Consider the following 19,918-nt stretch of genomic DNA (forward strand, 5'->3'; position numbering starts at 1 on the left):
ACAGAGTGAAGTAAGTCAGAAAGGAAAAACAAATATATATTAACGCATATATGTGGAATCTAGAAAAATGGTATAGGTGATCTTATTGGCAAAGCAGAAATAGAGACACAGACATAGAGAACAAATGTATGGACTACGGACAGCAAGGAGGGGAAGGAGGGGTGAGTTGGGAGATTGGGGTTGACATATATACACTATTGATACTATGTGTAAAATAGATAACTAATGAGAACCTACTGTATAGCTCAGGGAACTCTACTCAGTGCTCTGTGGTGACCTAAATGGGAAGGAAGTGCTCGCTTCGGCAGCACATATACTAAAATTAGAATGATACAGAGAAGATTAGCATGGCCCCTGCACAAGGATGACACACAAAATCATGAAATGTTGCATATTTTTAAACTCAAAGTGGATTAAAGACCTAAATGTAAAGCCAGACACTATACAACTCAGAAGAAACACTCTATGACATAGATCACAGCAAGATCCTTTATGACCCACCTCCTAGAGAAATGGAAATAAAAACAAAAATAAACAACTGGGACCTAATGAAACTTAAAAGCTTTTGCAAAGCAAAGGAAACTACAAACAAGACGAAAAGACAACCTTCAGAATGGGAGAAAATATTTGCAAACGAATCAGTGGACAAAGGATTAATCTCCAAAATATATAAACAGCTCATGCAGCTCAATATTAAAAAAAGAAACAACCCAATCCAAAAATGGTCAGAAGACCTAAACAGACATTTCTCCAAAGAAGACATACAGATGGCCAACAAACACATGAAAGGATGCTCAACATCACTAATCATTAGAGAAATGCAAATCAAAACCACAATGAGGTATCACCTCACACCAGTCAGAATGGCCATCATCAAAAAACCTACAAACAATAAATGCTAGAGAGGGTGTGAAGAAAAGGGAAGCCTCTTGCACTGTTGGTGGGAATGTAAATTGATACAGCCACTATGGAGAACAGTATGGAGGTTCCTTGAAAAACTAAAACTAGAACTACCATGTGATCCAGCAATCCCACTACTGGGCATATACCCTGAGAAAACCATAATTCAAAAAGAGACATGTACTACAATATTCATTGCAGCACTATTTACAATAGCCAGGACATGGAAGCAACCTAAGTGTCCATCGACAGATGAATGGATATGGAAGATGTGGCACATATATACAATGGAATATTACTCAGCCATAAAAAGAAACAAAATTGAGTTATTTGTAGTGAGGTGGATGGACCCAGAGTCTGTCATACAGAGTGAAGTAAGTCAGAAAGAGAAAAACAAATACCGTATGCTAACACATATATATGGAATCTAAAAAAAAATGGTTCTGATAAACCTAGAGGCAGGACAGGAATAAAGACGCAGACGTAGAGAATGGACTTGAGGACACGGGGAGGGGGAAGGGTAAGCTGGGATGAAGTGAGAAAGTAGCACTGATATATATACATTACCAAATGTAAAATAGATAGCTAGTGGGAAGCAGCTGCATAGCACAGGGAGATCAGCTCTGTGCTTTGTGACCACCTAGAGGGGTTGGATAGGGAGGGTGGAGGGAGACACAAGAGGTAGGGGATATGGGGATATATGTATACATACAGCTGATTCACTTTTTCATACAGCAGAAACCAACAACATTGTAAAGCAATTATACTCCAATAAAGATGTTAAATGAATAAATAAATAGGAAGGAAATCCAAAAAAGAGGGGATATATGTATATGTATAGCTGATTTACTTTTCTGTACAGTAGAAACTAACACAACATTGTAAAGCAACTATACTCCAATAAAAATTAATGTAAAAGACGATATATATTCATTGCAAACACACATTGAGATTTGCAAAAAAACAAAATCAACATTCCAGGCTACAAAGGAAGTGTTTCTAAATGGTCTACGTCAAGATGAAGGGGGAAAGTCACGTAGTTTTTACTCATTACTCCCTTTCCACATCCTGCATAGGGAGTTTAGTACCTCTCTTTGTAATCAGGGAGTATTTGCTCCTTATTATTTTGTTGTTGACCTTAAGTGGCCTCTGCAGAAATTGAGACAGAAAGAGCCCCAATATAGCACTCTATTATTATTTTTTTTTTTTGCGGTACGCGGGCCTCTCACTGTTGTGGCCTCTCCCTTTGCGGAGCACAGGCTCCGGACGCGCAGGCTCAGCGGCCATGGCTCACGGGCCCAGCCGCTCCGCTGCATGTGGGATCTTCCCGGACCGGGGCACAAACGCCATGTCCCCTGCATCGGCAGGCGGACTCTCAACCACTGTGCTACCAAGGAAGCCCCCAATATAGCACTCTATTACATCTATTTTCTATTCGTCTCTTTTCAAATTTTTCTGTTTTTCTTTGGTGTGCTGTAGTTTTACTCCAATGTATTTAGGTGTGGATTTATTTTTATTTATTCTGTTCATAATTTGGTTTTCATCTGCATGTTTTTCTTTGATTTGAGAAACAGCCATCAATTATCTCTTTAAATATTGCCTCTCGGGCTTCCCTGGTGGCGCAGTGGTTGAGGGTCCGCCTGCCGATGTAGGGGACGCGCGTTCGTGCCCCGGTCCGGGAGGATCCCACGTGCATGTGGATCTCCTATTAGGCATATGTTACGCCTTCTGATTCAGTCTTCTGTGTTTCTTAATCTCTCATTTTCTATCTCTTTATAATAATTCCCCCCTCCTCCCATATCTTCTTCTCTTTGGATGAATTCCTCAGCTCTACCACGGGCACATTACTTTGCCATTCATCTGTATCAAATCTCTTGTTTACTTATTGATTGAGTTTTTATTTTAATTTTTTCATTTCCTGAAGTTCTCTTTGGTTCCTTTTAACTCACAGTATCCTATCTTGCAGTGCATTCTTTGTTCTTTCTTTTGTCTCTTTAACAATTTAAAATATACTTACAGCATTTTCCCAGTTATCTCTTATGTCTGATACCTGGCATAGTACCTGTTTTTTCTATCGACTCATCCTCACAGGGGCTCATTTCTTCGTGTCGTCCATAATTTTTTTACTGGTAATTCACATTGTTTCCCTCCTACCCCCAAGGGCACCACTTAATCCTGAGAGGTGGAACTGTCCCTACAAATCCTTTTGCATTTCCTTCTGTCAAAGCCCCGGACATACTACTGACTGTGGACTAATTTTTATGTCTATTTCTAAGCTTCATGTTTCTTTACACCGTGGATAATAAAAACTGTGGACTTCATACCCACATGGAACACAGGTTTGGAATTTTGTTTTTTCCGTTATTTAGGTTTGCTCACAAATTTACAAATATCTTTGCCCATCATTGCTCTAAGAAGACAACAAAATTCTTTTTAGCTTTCTGGGTTTTTGGGCAAAGTTTTTCTGCCCAACGTACAAGGCAAGACTCAAATATTCCCAGATGTAATAAAGAGCTTCATTCCAAGCTCCCCTCCCTGCATAGGTTCAAGTTGATGTGTCCTGTTCCCCATGTGGACAGTAAAATCCTACCTAGTTCTTAGTGTCTGTATTTGGGTCTGGTAGTCCCTGGGGCCTTACTGCTTCATTCCTTGTCATGACTCCAACTTTGAGTTTCTTCTCTGTTATGACACCTAGGCGTTTCCCTTTCTATCAAGCAAAATAATGTATTATATTTTATTGTTGATATTTTCATATGATTTGACATCATATAGAAGTTAAAAGTGTGAAATCAGACCATCTGGATTCGAAGCCCAGCTCTGCCACATATTGACTATGTGACCTTGAGCAAGTTACCTATGTTCTTTGAACATCAGTTCCCTCATTTGTAAAATATGAGGAATAATAATACAGACCTCATACGAGGATTAACAGGATTAACATAAGTGGAGTGCCTAGAGCAGTATGTGGCACGTGTTAAAAGTTAAATACGTTATTAGCTATTATTGTTCTTGCTATTTTTCTGATGATCATCACCACCATTATCATCTCATGCATTCCCATGTGTTTATAACAAAAGCAGAGCCCTTTTTAAGTGGAAATGCTACAATATATTTTCTTTTTAATCCCAAAACAGTATCACCCTGCCATCTGTCATACTAAACAAAACTCCCTCCTCTCTAGCTCACATAGGCTCAGAGGATGCAAATCAACTTTAAATTTAGTCTGTGTCAACCAGAATTAGGAAGAGTGAAGTGTTTCAAGGGCAACTTATATTTTTCTAAACTAATTATAAATAATTTTTATTATCTTCTCTCTCTCTTTCTTTGAATCATCTGAATCATGGCTCCTCTACATCAGGGCAAAATAATTGAAAGAAGGGAGTTGCAGATTAGCGATAAAACCAATGGCTCAACTATCAAAACATGCTTTGAGTTGAATAACCTGTTGTGAATCCCCTAGGGACAGAGGTCCTCAGACGTGAAGGCTTAGCAAGAATGAACGAAGTGAAGAATAATGAGGGAGGCTTTGTAGCAAAGTCTAATGAATGACTCCTTGACATTCTCTGATCTCTGACATGACAGGCATATGGTGTTTATCAATAAATAAAAAGGATATAATTACGTTGAGGCTGAAGCATTCAGGGCTTGGTAACATTTGGTAAGCTGGAAAGCTGTCTGACCCGCTGTTTATCCTGACAGGTGGAATAAAATAAAATATCTCCACAAAAATCTATTTATAGTATACGACAGTCCAGTTGCCTTCAGATTCCCCAAAGAAGCAGTAGGTCATGCTCTAATTTGTGTCCATAGATGTATGTGAATATATTATTTAAATGACACTTCGAGGTAATCACAGTTAGTCCTTAGAGCTTTCAATGCATAGCTCCTTAAAAATATCTCCAGTCTGAAGGTTAGGGCTTTTCATGGCATGTGCTTAGGGTAAAATCTTTGGTATCACCCATAAGTTCTTCTTTCTGTCACATCTCATATTCAATCTTTAGGAAATCCCATTGGTTCAGCCTTCAGTCTATCTCTGGAATCTCACTATTTCCCCCCACTTCTACTGCCACCGCCATAGTCTGCGCCCCTTCACCTCTCACCTTGATGATTATAATCACCTCTTAATAGTCTCCCTGCTTTTAGCCTTATCACTCCATCATCTAGAGTGATCTTTAAAAAGATAAGTCAGGTCATATCACACCTCTGCACAAAATCCTGCAATGGTTCCAAAGTCGTTACAATGGCTTCCCAGACCCTGTGGTCTGGGCCCCCATTTTCTCTCCTACCACTCACTTTACTCTAGCCAACTGGTTCCTTGCTGTTCCTCAGTATTTTAAACACTGTCCCTCAGCCTGGAATACTCTTGCCCTAAAGAGCATCTGGAAAAATGCTCCAAGTCCTTGTTCAAATCTTGCTTCTCAATGAGGCTTATCTCACCAACAACCCTATTGAAAATGAGAACCTGCCCTCACACTTAGGTTAAGGGATCCTGCTCTCCTCTTTTATTCTAAAGCATTTATCTTCTAACATACTATATAGTTTATTTATTAATTATGTTCATTGTATTGTCCATCTCTCCCCTGTAAAAATATAAGTTCTATGACAGCGTGAATCTTCTATTCATGATGTACCTTACGCACCTAAGTTAGTATTACCAGGTAAAATAAAAGCTATCTAGTACTATTTTAATTTCAGACAAAGAGTGAATAATTTGTTTTAATATAGGTATGTCCTGGGCAACAGTTGGTTTACTTGTTGTTTATCTGAAATTCAAATTTACCTGGATATGCTACATTTTTATTTACTAAATGTGGCAAACCTAAGCTAGAACAATGCCTGACATCGTCATCACAGAAACATTACATATGGTCTATTTTTTTTTTTTTTTTTTTTTTGCGGTACGTGGGCCTCTCACTGTTGTGGCCTCTCGCGTTGCGGAGCACAGGCTCCGGATGCGCAGGCTCAGCGGCCATGGCTCACGGGCCCAGCCGCTCCGCGGCATGTGGGATCTTCCCTGACCGGGGCACGAACCCGCGTCCACTGCATCGGCAGGTGGACTCTCAACCACTGCGCCACCAGAGAAGCCCATGGTCTATTTTTTAATGAAAATTAATTTGAAAATTTAATGGTGTTTTGAGCTAACTGAAGATACCCTGGACTATCACCTGAAGGGTTTTATGTCATCATTATAAATACTTTTAGGAAAAGCGTATTGTCAAAAACAAAAACACTCGGCTGAAACAACCTAAGTACACCAATCACAATTCAACAGAGCAGAGATACAGTAAATCAGCTTTAAGCATTAGGCTTTGTAGTATTGGGCAAAAAGGAAAATGGAAAGTCCCAAAACCCAAAGCTGAAGAATATGTTGGGGAAATCATATTAAGTGGAGAGCTAGAGCCTGAGGTCAAGTGTAGTCTATTGTTGAAGAAGGTCTTTAGAGGATGAGAACGCGACCCAGATTACCCACGTAGCGGACCTCTAGTTGTCTTTATCAATTAACTGTTGTCACTAACTACTTATGTGACCTTGGGAGAGTCAAGGGATGACAGTGTTAGATGTCTCACCTTTATACAAAGATTTGTAAGATCCATTCTATCTCTAAAATCTGTGATTCTATAGAAAAATATGACCAGAAAGTAAAGAGACTATTTTTACAAACATACTAGAAGTTATATATGATAACAAATAATCAGTGTAATCACCTAATAAGCTATTCACTTATCCCAGTAATGCTACCAACGATCAAAATGTTCTTGGCATTTGGATTTTCCTTTTAGCAGGGTAATATTTAAGAATTATTAACAAATGTTTTAATCTCAGCAAGACACAGAGCTAGGACTTGAACCCAGGCAGTCTGGCAGCACCATCTGAGACCTTAACATCTATGCTGTACTTAAAGTTACACTTCTTGCATGCCACAGTTTGTGGACCGAGATTGATCTACTACAGACTAATACAAGGTTCATAAAGATTTACATTTTCTTCTAAGAGTTTCATATTTTTGCCTCTGTACTTAAGACTGATCCATTTTGAGTTAATCTTCGCATATGGTGTAGGATAAAAATCCAACTTTGTTTGTATGTGGATATTCAACTGTCTCAGTACATTTGTTGAAAAGATCATTCTTTCCCATTTAATTTTCTTGGCACACTTGTCAAAAATCAGTTGACTATAAATGTATGGGCTTACTTCTGGACGCTGAATTTTTTTATTCTGCTGATCTATATGTGTAGCTTTATGCCAGTACCTCACTGTCCTGATTACTACAGCTTTGTCATAATTTTTGAAATCAGGAAGTATGAACCCTCCTACTTTATTTTCTTTTTCAAGATTGTTTTGGCTATTCTGGGTCTTTTGTAATTCCATATGAATTTTAGGATCAGCTTGCCATTCTGTAAAAAAAAAAAAAAGCAGCTGCAATTTTGAAAGAGATTGCACTGAATCTTTAGATCAGTTTGGAAGGTTGCCATCTTAATGTTAAGTCTTCCAATTCATGAACATAGGATGTCTTCCCATTTGTGTAGGTCTCCTTTAATTTCCTTCAGTGATGCTTTGCAGTTTTCAGTGTTCAACTCTGGCTTTTGTTTTGTTAAATTTACTCATAAGTATTTTATCTTGATACTGTTATAAATGGAATTGTTTTTTAATTTTATTTTTGGATTGTTCATTGCAAGTGTATAGAAACACAAATGATTTTGTATTGTATTTGTAATGTATTCATTCGGCTTTTGCTTTTGACAGTTTGACATGAAATGTTTATAGGTGTATGCCTAATTGAGTTTTCCTACTTGGAGTTTATTGAGCTGTCGTGATGTGTAGACTAATGTTTTTCATCAAATTTGGGAAACTTCAGCCATAATTTCTTGAAATATCTTCCTATTTTTTTCTTTCTCTCTTCCTTCTTTGACTCCCATTATAAATATACTTGTACACTTGTGTTGTCCATAGGTCTCTGAGTCTCTGTTCATTTTTCTTCTTTCACTATTCCTGCTCAGTTTCCCAAGCTGGATAATCTCAATTCTATCCCCAAGTTCAGGGTTATCCTTTCTTCTGCCAGCTCAGACCTGCTGTTGAGCCCCTTAGCAAATTTTTCATTCAGTTGTACTTTTCAACTCCAGAATTTCTAATTGATGCTTTTTTGTATAATTTCTAACTTTTTATTGGTAATCTCTATTTGGTCGGGCATCATTCTCATACTTTCCTTCATTATTTATTTAGACATGGCTTCTTTTACTTCTTTGAAAGTATTTATAATTCCTGATTTGAAGTCTTTGTCTAGTAAGTCCTACTTGTGGGCTTTCTCAGGGAGAGTTTCTTTTTTTTTTTTTTTTTAAATTTATTTATTTATTTTTGGCTGTGTTGGGTCTTCGTTTCTGTGCGAGGGCTTTCTCTAGTTGTGGCAAGCGGGGGCCACTCTTCATCGCAGTGCGCGGGCCTCTCACTGTCGCGGCCTCTCTTGCTGTGGAGCACAGGCTCCAGATACACAGGCTCAGTAGTTGTGGCTCACGGGCCCAGTTGCTCTGTGGCATGTGGGATCTTCCCGGACCAGGGCTCGAACCCGTGTCCGCTGCATTGGCAGGCAGACTCTCAACCACTGCGCCACCAGGGAAGCCCGGAGAGTTTCTTTTGACTGCCCTGCGCATGGGCTTTTCTGTTTCTTTGTATGACTCTTACTTTTTTAAAGAAATTTGTTAAAACTGGACTCGTAAAATATTATAATGTGGCAACTCTGGAATTCAAATTCCCCCTCTCCTTGGTGCTTATAGCTCTATTGTTGTTGTTGCTTCTTTGCTTAGTAACTTGATGAAGTAATTCTTTAAAGTGTGTATTCTTTGTTGGGTCTAACCACTAGAGTCTCTGCCTGGTTAGCTTAGTTATCATCTAACAATTGGATATCGATTTCCCAAATGCCTCGAACAAATGTCTCCCAGCGTTTCTCAAGAAGCTTTGTGTCCATGTTGGGATACCTGTTCAATGCTCTGGCAGTTTAAAACTGTTTAGCCTTCACTTCCTGCTTGCACAGGACCTCAAGGTCAGCCAAAGGTGAGAGGTTAGGGTCTTCTCTCAGGTCTTTCCCGTGAATATGCACAGTCTTGCAAATGCACGTGGCCTCCTAGATTCTCAAGAATATGGCAGAGTTTTTCAAAGCTCCCTATGGACATCTCATTCCCCGGCTTTATCTTTTAAGTTTCTTATTCATCACTGGGTATCATGACCTCAGGCAGCTACAATATTAAACAACTACCACTGAAAGTTTTTTGACAAGTGCCCCAGGAAAAAGGCCATTTGCACTGAGTTCTTCATGAGGTCAAATAAAGACAAGCTCTGTGAGTGGAGATGTTCAGGAAGCTGTCGGACAGGTCAAATAACGACAGTTCTCTGGGAATGGCGCATTTGGGGGGATGCTCCAGCACCACTTTACTCTCTCCAGTGGCTGCTAGGCTCCTGTTTTTCACACCCACTGTGATCACAAGGGTATTGGTTTTCAAGACTCCTGTGTAACTATAGAGAGAAGAAGATGCAGATTGGGGAAGATAAAATGCCACAAAGCTCAGTGTTCTTATCAAGAGTCACGTGTTTTTCTTCAATAAATGTGACTCAAATTTTTGCAAGTGTTTGATTAATTTCCAGAATTCTAAAAACACTGATTTTGACAATTTTGGGGGCTGATGCTCTCATTGCTTTTATGTGAGAACAAATTTTCAGAGGTCCTTATTCCACCATTCCTGAAGAGTTTCTCCTCTTTCAATATATTCTTAAATTACTTGTTTAGACCCTTTGATTCCTCTTGACCAAGAAAAATAGATCAAATTTTGAAAGTTCTGTCTACTCTTTTTTAATATATTGCAACTTTTTAGAGTTTTTTACTATCACAGGCAACTTCTCCAAACGGAATCTTTTTATGTGGGACCCATCCTTTGGTTTTGGATAATACTGAGCAGCTCATTGATTTCCAAGTGAGGAAAAAGCACTCTTTTTTTCCTACTTTTTACCTGCTATTTAGAGTTGATTAAAATTTTATTTCTTCTGAAATCTTCATATTCTAGCCTCTTCCTCCTGATTATAATAGTTTAACAATGTTTTGCTGAGCTAAGATATAAAATAACACAAGTATAGCCTAATTAATATTAATAAAAGAGTAGCAGAGAAATCAGGATACTGACGAACATGAAACACACCAAACACTTTTCAGAAAAGTTTTTCTCTGCCTTACACCAATAAGAAATAAAATAAAGCAATTCATCTTTTTAACCCATCTTGTCTATGGATCTGAATGATCTGAGGAGAATTCTGGAAATCCTTAACCAATGCATTTTGGCATTTAGAGAGTTTTGTGATAGAAGTGTCCAGGATGGTTCCAGGAAAATAGAGGTAGATTTGGGTTTTCTAACATTTAAAAAAATCTCCAAACCGGCACTATTTACCAGTCATAAATATTTTATTCTTCCTAAGCTTACCAATATGACTGAGATGATGACATCTCAACATGAACAGGAGGAAAAAAAAAAAATATATATATATATATATTCACTAAGAAATATATTTTCAAGAAAAGGTAAATATTTAATGGGCATATATGTATACAATATTTGGACCTAAGCTAATTTATTTTGATACATAGTACTATGATATTTCTTATAAAGTACAAGACATCCTGAGAAAATGTTTGCTTTTTTTCATGTAAAATTGCTTGTTGGTCTTCTTTTCCTAAGAAAAAAACAATGACAGTTTTACACCCATAAGTGTGCAAGAAAAAGAAAAGAAAAGAAAATGGAAATTGGAAGAAAAATACAATTAGAAAAAAATTCTGTTTTTAAAGCTGTGAGGGAAAATATTTTATAAACATCGTCCTAGGATTAGAAAAATAACCAACTGGGCTTCCCTGGTGGCGCAGTGGTTGGGAGTCCGCCTGCCGATGCAGGGGACACGGGTTCGTGCCCCGGTGCAGGAGGATCCCACATGCCGCGGCGCGGCTGGGCCCGTGAGCCATGGCCGCTGAGCCTGCGCGTTCGGAGCCTGTGCTCCGCAACGGGAGAGGCCACAGCAGTGGGAGGCCCGCGTACCAAAAAAAAAGAAAAAAGAAAAATAACCAACTATGCAGTTAGTTACTTAAGTTAAATAACTTTTATATCAGCAATTCATCTCTTGAGTTGTCCTTTTAAATTACAAGAAAACTGCTTTAATTGTGATAGCCTATATTGACAGGGATTCTCGGTACAAGTTGAAAATGACATTTTTCCATATACAAAGAAGGGCCAAGTACTGTCATGCAGTTGTAATATAAATAGAATAGATAAGCCAAAATAAATTATTTTCATAAAATGTTTGGGTTGTTTCACTGTGTTTTGGTGGATATAATTAGCTGAATTGCTTTGCTTTGTAAACAGAAAGAGATACCGCAACCACAATTATACATACGTATACATATGCATATTAATCTTTATATCTTTATTTTCACTGTTTATGTGATTTAAAACACAGTACAGAAAGGTTTCTTTATTTGCACAAGATTCCCTCAGAATCACTGCCAGAATCTGACAGAAACCCTGATTGTGTTTGACTCTTCAGTGTGTTTTTTTGGCTAATTTATTGTTACTTGTCTCTTTGGCAGAGCCTGATATAAGTATAGATAGACTTCGTGCTTTCCTTAGTTGACACTCCTATAATCCATCAAGTGGTCATTCTACTGTTTCTTCTATTTCTCCCTGCTAGGCTCCAAATTTCTGGAGTTGCCTCTCACAGCAAGGACATAGACCTGTGGTTATATAGGAATATTGCTGGGTAAGGAAAGATCAATATTCAGATGTCAGAGAAAACATCTGGAATGATGTTTTCAGGCCCAGAAAGTTTCCAAGAGAAAGAGAAAGCCAAGCCATTGTAAAGCACTATGATCCGCTGAAAAAACCACACGCTAGGAACAGATATGTCCCCATTTTCACGTCCCTTCTCCATCCAGAACAGGGGGCTGTACACAGCCTTGCCAAACACTTCTGGTTCCTCCTTGACCATGTTCTTTTAAAAAACTCACCTATGTACGCTGAGGCAGGGGTTGCAAATGCTTATATCAATGAGCATAAAATTTCTGTGCTCAAGAACTACATTTGCAGAAAGCAAACCTATATATGTATGAAGAAAGGAGAAAGAATTCTAAGGCAGTGAAGATTCACACTTCAAGCTTATGGCTCTCTTAAAAGACATATTTGCATTGTAATTTTGACTCTTTATGTTGGTTTTAGTTCACTTACACTGCTTCTCAGCATTGTCATTAACACAATTATGTTCTAGGCTAAACTTTGCGATATTATAATTAATTTTATACAATTTACCCAGAAATTGAGGGATAAGGATGCCAATCTGGGAAGCTGACTTTGATGGACCCATAATTTTTTTTGCTTCTGTATTTCAAAATCTGATCATTAAAACTGATCATTTCTTCGTCTTTTGGTTAAGGCAAAAAATTAGTGTGAAGAAGATATTTATTTACTCTGGTAGATTTTTCTGTATGAATATGTACCATACAAACAGACAAAGAGAGTCCGCCTGCCGATGCAGGGGACAGGGGTTTGTGCCCCGGTCCGGGAAGATCCCACATGCCACGGAGCGGCTAGGCCCGCCCGTGAGCCATGGCCGCTGAGCCTGCGTGTCTGGAGCCTGTGCTCTGCAACGGGAGAGGCCACAAACCTGCATTTTTGGTAAAAGTTTACTGGAAATCCAACATAAGTACACTCATTGCTACAAAACAAGCCTCAAGACATGTTTGTTTGATGAGTTTTAAAAATAAAGAGATACAGTAATATTTTTAGTGTAAAGGAATTTTCACCAAAAATATCCATATAATTGATTTAAAGGAATTCTGGTTCAGGCCATGATAAAGTAGCTGGTAATAATCAGTCTATTATGTGGGATACGAGCCAAATATGAATGGTGACTGTGGTACAGCCCCATTCAAAGGTGGCCTTGAAAGACAGTGGTGATAGGAAATCCTCCCTTTGGATACAATTTAGGCAAAATACCAGTTCATCCACCGTTATGTCGGAAAAGAAGTGGTCGGAGGTTAGAATCAATACAGATGGGGGGCAGCAAGTTATCTGGCCATCTGCTCAGACTCCTGGAAGAAGAATGTTGGAAGATCGAGGACCCAGAAGTCTTAGGAGAAAGAGGCAGAAGGATCGCTACAGGTCAGTGGGCACCAAGTGTGAAGACATCTGTAGCATACGTTAATGCCCGTCAGAATGTAACCACCACAAAATGTATCACCACATCAGGTAGACAAAGTGGCTTGACCAGTAGATATCAGCTAGCTTGTGTCATCAGCCACCCAGGGCAGGCACAATGGATACAGGAACAGAGTGGCCAAGGTGGCAGGGATGGAGGCTATGCACAAACCCTACAGCTCTTCCCGAGGCTCATTGGATGTCTAACCTGCCAGCAGCAGAGATCAACGCTTGTTCCATGATACTTCCCTATCTTTCTATGAGACCAACCAGCCCCTTGGCAGCAAGTTGACCACATTGGACTCCTTCTACCCGGGAAGGAGCAGAGATTTTGATATGTATGAGTATATATTCTGGGTATGAGTTTGCCCTTTCTGTTCACAAGGATCAGCGTTTGATCCACTAGCATAGGCTTCCACATAATATTGCAATAGGCCGGAATATCCTCTTTATGATAAAGGGGCATAAGACTGGGCTCATGATCATGGAATCCATTGGTTGTAACACATGCCTCACTACACAAAAGCTGATGGCCAATAGAAGGATGGGATGTTCTGTTCAAAACACAGAGTGCTCTCTCAGAGGTGAGACCTTGCAAGATTGAGGCATCATCCTCCAGGACATAGTATATACTTTAAATCAATGACCCTTGTGAGGTGATTTGTCTCCGTCTGCTTTTCTCTGATACCAAAAGAGTGGTGTCTTTTCCAACACCAGCTAAGTGTCCAACAACTCAATTCAATTCTGACACTAACTACCCAGAGTCAGCACAGACCCCACAGGTCAAGGGCTTAGTCCTACAGCATTGCCTCCACTTCAGATGCCAACAGCCTACATCTTGATCTGGGTACCGGTTACATGGGTATATGCACATGTACATTTAGATTTACGCAATTGAGTACGTCTAAGTTACATATAAATTTAACAAAAATTTTTTTCGAATGTAAAATAGGGTTTATTTGAATCCCAGTTGCATCCTTTGCTAGATATGTGACCTATTAGAAGCCATTTCTCTCTAGGCCTCAGCTTTCTCAACTCCAAAATGAGGGATTGGACTCGATGATCCGAATTACATCAAATGAGGCCATCAAAACAGCTCTTTAAAGTGTTCTTAAAATTCGGGGAATTCCCTGGCAGTCCAGTGGTTGGGACTGTGTGCTTCCACTGCAGGGGGCCTGGGTTCGATCCCTGGTCGGGGAAGTAAGCTCCCGCATGCTACGCAGTGCTGCCAAAAATAAATAAATAAATAAATAAAATAAAGTGTTCTTAAAAGTTGAAGGAAAAGACAAAAACCCTATTTTTTTAAAAAAAGTTCTCAAAAACAAATGGCCCACAGACGTATGGAAAAACAGTTAAGCAACGAGAACACCTTTTTACCCAGAAAATACATGTGTTTTAAAAATTAAATGCTAACATTTAGTGTGGTTTTTTAATTGCTTCTAAAGCATTCACTCTATTATGTCTTCTTCCCAAAAGAACCCAGAATCTCACAACCATGGGGTTCAGTAGTGTTCCTCAGTTCCGGGCCATCATGGGTCTGAGTGAATCAATGTCATCTCATCCCTGTGTCTTAGGGATGTGTCCCATGATGGGAAAACAGAATGGAACCCAGGCCTAAGAAAATCAACAATTACATTCCTTGGCTTCTAAGTTTGGTTCAAAGGCAAGCTTGTGACCTAAGATGATACAATCGAAAGGAAGATGGGACTTTGGTTTGATAATTGGGCAAAAGAAATTTCAGTTTTCCCCTGCATGTGACCAAGGAGGCTCATGGCTCTGAGAGTTGCCAGCAGCCAACTTGCTACTTTGAGGAGTCAGCTAAGGAACAAAGCCAACCAGCCGAGGAGGGTGAAGACAGGCGGATCGCAGCAAATGCTGTCATCGTCTTGGTGACAACATGCCCCTTGGGGGTCGAACCACACCTAAAGCCTGCCCTGCCTCTGGACTTTTCAATTATAGGAGACAAAAAATTCCTTTTTATTACTTGAGCCAGTGTGAGTTAGGATTTTTCTCACTTGCAAACAAAATTATTCTATTTTATATAGCAATGTCAATGAGGATTCTAGAAAACTGACCTTAATATGCTCCTGGTAGAAGTAAAATCTGCATTACCTTTTGAAGGGCGATTTGGCAATACACATCAAAAGATCTAAATATGGGCATACCCTGCGACCTAATATATAAACTTGTAAGAATTCATTCATTCATTCAACAAGTATTTAAGCACTTCTTATGTGCCAAACACTAAACTAGGAGTTGGGGGTTCAGCCACGGACCAAACAAAGTCCCTTATGGAACCAGCCTTAGGAAATAACCAAGGATGTGTAAAAAGATTTATCAACAAGGATGTTAATTTCAGAGCTCTTTATAATAGGGAACAATTGGAAACAATAAAAGTGCCCAACAAAAGGGGATTGCTTAAATAAATTTGGGGGCATTGACATGATAAAATACTATTCAGGCATTTTAAATGAAATGTAGCAACTATTTAATAATAGACAAAACTATTCACCATATACTATTAGGTGAAAAAAGCTGATAGTAAAACAGAATGTAGGGTAACTCATAACAGCACATGTGTAAGCATATATTTATGTACAAGAAACACCTGATATTAGACACTGAAAAATATTATGTTATTCTGAGTAGAACTGTGGGTGATTTTGATTTTCTTTGTACGTCTTATGCTTTTTCATAATTTTCTGTCATAAATATGCCTTTCCTTTGTTAGCAGGGAAAATATCCACCTTACAACATAACTACAAGTAGTTTTTACTTCCCGGACCAGGGCACGAACCCGTGTCCCCTGCATCGGCAGGCAGACTCTCAACTACTGCGTCACCAGGGAAGCCTGTACTTTATATTTTAAAAGTAAATAAATAACACTTGAGTGCCAACATTGGGCTGTCTCCTGATTCCAAGGTGACCCTCTAAACATCTGTAAATAAAGGGTCAGACTAGCATCCTCCATTCTAGGCCGTATTTGCTCAGGGAGGACTGTCACAGGTTTTTCTAACCACATTTGTACTTTTTAATGGAGTAAACCAAACAAGGTCTTGGAGCTGGTTAATGACTGCTTGGACTAGGCCCTAGGTCTCCTGTTTTGGGATCCATATCTATTTCCACCACACAATGTCCTCTGCCTCCCAGCAACAGCATTAGAATGAATCTGTCATCAAGAGACAGTCATTCAGTACATTTGGAGAGATCATCAGCTCCTTAAAATAACTTGGCATCTCCAAGGCTCACTGTTTAAAGATTTAGAACCAAAGTACACCCTGAATTTAAAATGTGAAGAAACACACGGTGGATTTAAAATGCTTGCATTCTCTTCCTTCCCTTTCAGATTTATATACTAGAATGTAAAGTGTGGATACGCTTAAAGCCACTTCCAAATGGGCAGAGTGAAACTGTCCCAAGGGCAAGGTTGGCAGGGGACGTTTTTTGTCCCCCTCCACTACTGCCCCCTGGTGCCCCCGCTTTCGTTTTTGCCCTTCCCTCGTTCTCCAGAGTGACCCTATTCCACTTTCTATTTTCTGGATGCTTGATGTGAAAGAAGCATTATGATTTTCATGATTGAATTACAGTTACAAATTTCCATTGCACTTTACTTACCAGCTTAGATGTGGTTTAATGCAGCATGACTAGAATTCTCCCAGAGGTGGATCTGAGCTGAACTGACTAGGTTTCTGACTGCCAACTCTTCTGCACACTAAAATAGCAGCATAACCTATTACACACATTTGTTATCTGTTACTAAGAGAAAATTACCCACCCACCCAGAGAAACAGAAATACATCTGATCATGGGACCTCTCCAAAGGGCAGAAAACCTGTTGGTTTTACATTGGAGTGCTCACACAGACTCTCAAAATAAGTAAACATTTCCAAACAACCGAAACAAAAGACTCTGTGGAAGCCATTTTTTTGTGTCCCAAATTAAAAAAAAAAAAAGTGCCTGGCCTAAATACTTTACAAGTGGTTAGTTCTAGCTGAGAATGTATTTTCTCTCATCAAGCATGCAAGTAGATATCTTTAAGACAGCAATTCTCTTCAGTAGATATTTCTTCAGTGTTCATGTGTATAGAACCCCGTAGAGGACTTAACTGACCTACGGGAGATCCAATAACATCTAAGAGGCCAACCCTGCCTGGAGGAGACTTGCTGCCCAGAGCAGTGTACTACCTCTGGAACAGGCACCTCCTTAAGTGGGGATAGTACTTCTCTCCCTTCATGAAATGCTATTACCCTCTTTTCTCAACATTCTTCATAAGCTTTGGGCCTGGAGTTCATTTCCATGATTAACTTAAGAGGAAGGGGGTGGGGGGGGGGAGAAGAAAATATATAAATGAATGTGAAACTTGTAACTTTGGTTTTGGCTTTTAATAGTCAGATAAAGATTTTGAACCAAGTGGACAATAATTTACTGTAAGTAATAAAGTCATATCGATCTTGCCATGGAGTAGGAACCAAGGATTCAGGGCTATCCATATGTAGTCATTTGGATATGACAAACGTGGAACCTATTTATAACTTTTAAAGTACTTTATGGCTCTTTCTTTCCAAAGAAGCACACATCATATTGCATGAGGTCTGTGAATATACAGGCGTTCTTCTCTGCCCGAAGCAGCTGAGCAAGCAAAAGGATTACCCCAGTATTGTTTTTCAAACCTGAATTTGTAATGGGTAATTACACAGAAATATTTGGTACTTAATAACCTTGAAACTTTGAATTCAGAAAGATTTTATGCCCCCAAGGCTACATGGTCTGATGGCTCAGGTTCATAAATCCACTGAGAATGTATCTGGCTATAATAACTGTACCCACCTTTGTGCAGATGTCATACGAACCCAGCGTCAGTAATGCCTGGCCCTAGCCCAGTGCCTGCCTTTGGGGGGGCACTCAGTGGTTTGTCAAGCAGAACCGGGTATGAATTATGGCTTCGGGCTTCCCTGGTGGCTCAGTGGTTGAGAGTCCGCCTGCCGATGCAGGGGACGCGGGTGCGTGCCCCAGTCCGGAAGGATCCCGCATGCCGCGGGGTGGCTGGGCCAGTGAGCCATGGCCGCTGGGCCTGCGGGTCCGGAGCCTGTGCTCTGCAGCGGGAGAGGCCACAACGGTGAGAGGCCCATGTACTGCAAAAAAAAAAAAAAAATTATGGCTTCTATTTAAATTGGTTTGGAAAATAAGGAAGCTCCATTCCTCTTAACCTTTGTTTTCAGTGAATCACATAACACCTGATTATTGATAATGCTTTAATTATCTCTGGAATTCAAAATCAGGGATATCCATACAAAATGAGGGAAGTTTCAAATGAAGCTATAGATTTACTGTTGGATTGAAGGAATAAAAGCACACCAGGCAGGAGTTACATGGGGTAGGGGGAGGGTGGCTGCATTATTTTCTCTAGGACTATGGCAGGGAAGCATCTTATTTCCAGAAGCCGAGTTCTACAACACAGGTATCCCAGCATAGGATCAGAATTTCCTTGTAGATCTCACCACTTTACCTAGTGAACATTGGAGCTTCTGGCTTTCTCCCAGACACTCTCCTTCCCTTTATCACAGTCCCTCTGGGGTGGGCTCCTGTCCCGGTAGGAAGAGAAGTGAGACAGCCAAAGTCACTCTTCTCTGTAACTAGTCTCCCCTCACAAAGATGTTTTGCCTGAGCCTCATCTAAGTACAGTAATTCTTAAGTGACACCGCAAGATGGATGTTGAATATTAAAAAAACACGCCTCCTCTGTTTCATGGCCTGCTTTGTTTTTCTAATTTAAAAAAAATCATCTTTCATTGTACCAGTACACAGAGTTCCTTTTAAACCTGTATTTTACTTGAGCAATGAGGAGAGGGTGTTTACAATTTCACTTTCTGGCTCTCATATGTCTGTAAAATATTTTTCTTCAACTGGATTTTAAAAACATTTTCTCAGGAAACTTTAGATTTGTTTCTTTCTATCTCCCGCTGGGGGTTCAAACTTAAAGAAACTGATGACCTCAAAAGGTCAACCTCATGCAGATGTCAGCAAGATGAAGAACAGAATTCAAACTTTTGCTCAAGAATATTTGCATTCCCATTAGCTTTTGCAAATGCAATATATCTCATCCTCTTGGGCTGACTACAGAGGTGCCCTGGAAAGAAGAACAGAAGTATGTGCCTCTCTAATAGGTTAACATACTGAACTGCTTTAAAGAGAATAAATGTTGAAGCCCAGGGGCAATTACTGGGTGGACTTCAGCGGACACTCCTGGTGGAAAAAAGCAAATTGTGTGCCAACAGTAGGGGGTGGGGGGTGGGGCGGACATTCTGCTCACATTAAATATCTTCATCCAAACCTCAACTACGACCATGATCTTACAGCCTAGTTGAAGGTACTCTTGATAAAAAGAAGTTGCCAAAAGCTGATATAAAAAATAATTATATATGGGCTGCACTGAAGTCTGTATTTCTACAAATGCTTTAAAGATTTGCTGGTAGAAACCAGTGATTATGTAACAAGTCGATTTCAAAAATTACACCTCTTACAATTTCTGTACATCCTGATAAGACAGTTGAGATCAAGCCACTAAACATCCTTACAATTCAAATAGAAGGAAATTAATTAACTCTCTGCTTAGGGGAAAAAAGAAAAGGATTTATGATGAGAAATCTATACCAATCTTCCCGAATAGTTAGGGAGGCCTAAGTTAAGGAGGTAACACAAATTTGGTGACTGTGAGGTGAAGTACTAATTTATGGTCCTTTGAAATAGAAAGCAGTGTCTGATAGACAGGTGTCTGCGCTTACTTAGCTTGGCTGGGCGGTG

General features: G+C 39.6%; 1 non-coding gene across 1 annotated transcript; it reads left to right on the forward strand.

The window, feature by feature from the left end:
- The first annotated feature begins 292 nt into the window (after positions 1-292).
- LOC112412656 (U6 spliceosomal RNA) lies at positions 293-399 on the forward strand. The gene has a single exon (XR_003005843.1). It is a non-coding gene; the product is annotated as a U6 spliceosomal RNA (small nuclear RNA).
- The last annotated feature ends 19,519 nt before the right edge of the window (positions 400-19,918 follow it).

This window comes from Neophocaena asiaeorientalis, unplaced genomic scaffold, assembly GCF_003031525.2.
Source record: "Neophocaena asiaeorientalis asiaeorientalis breed wild unplaced genomic scaffold, Neophocaena_asiaeorientalis_V1.1 scaffold427, whole genome shotgun sequence".
Lineage (NCBI taxonomy): Eukaryota > Metazoa > Chordata > Mammalia > Artiodactyla > Phocoenidae > Neophocaena > Neophocaena asiaeorientalis.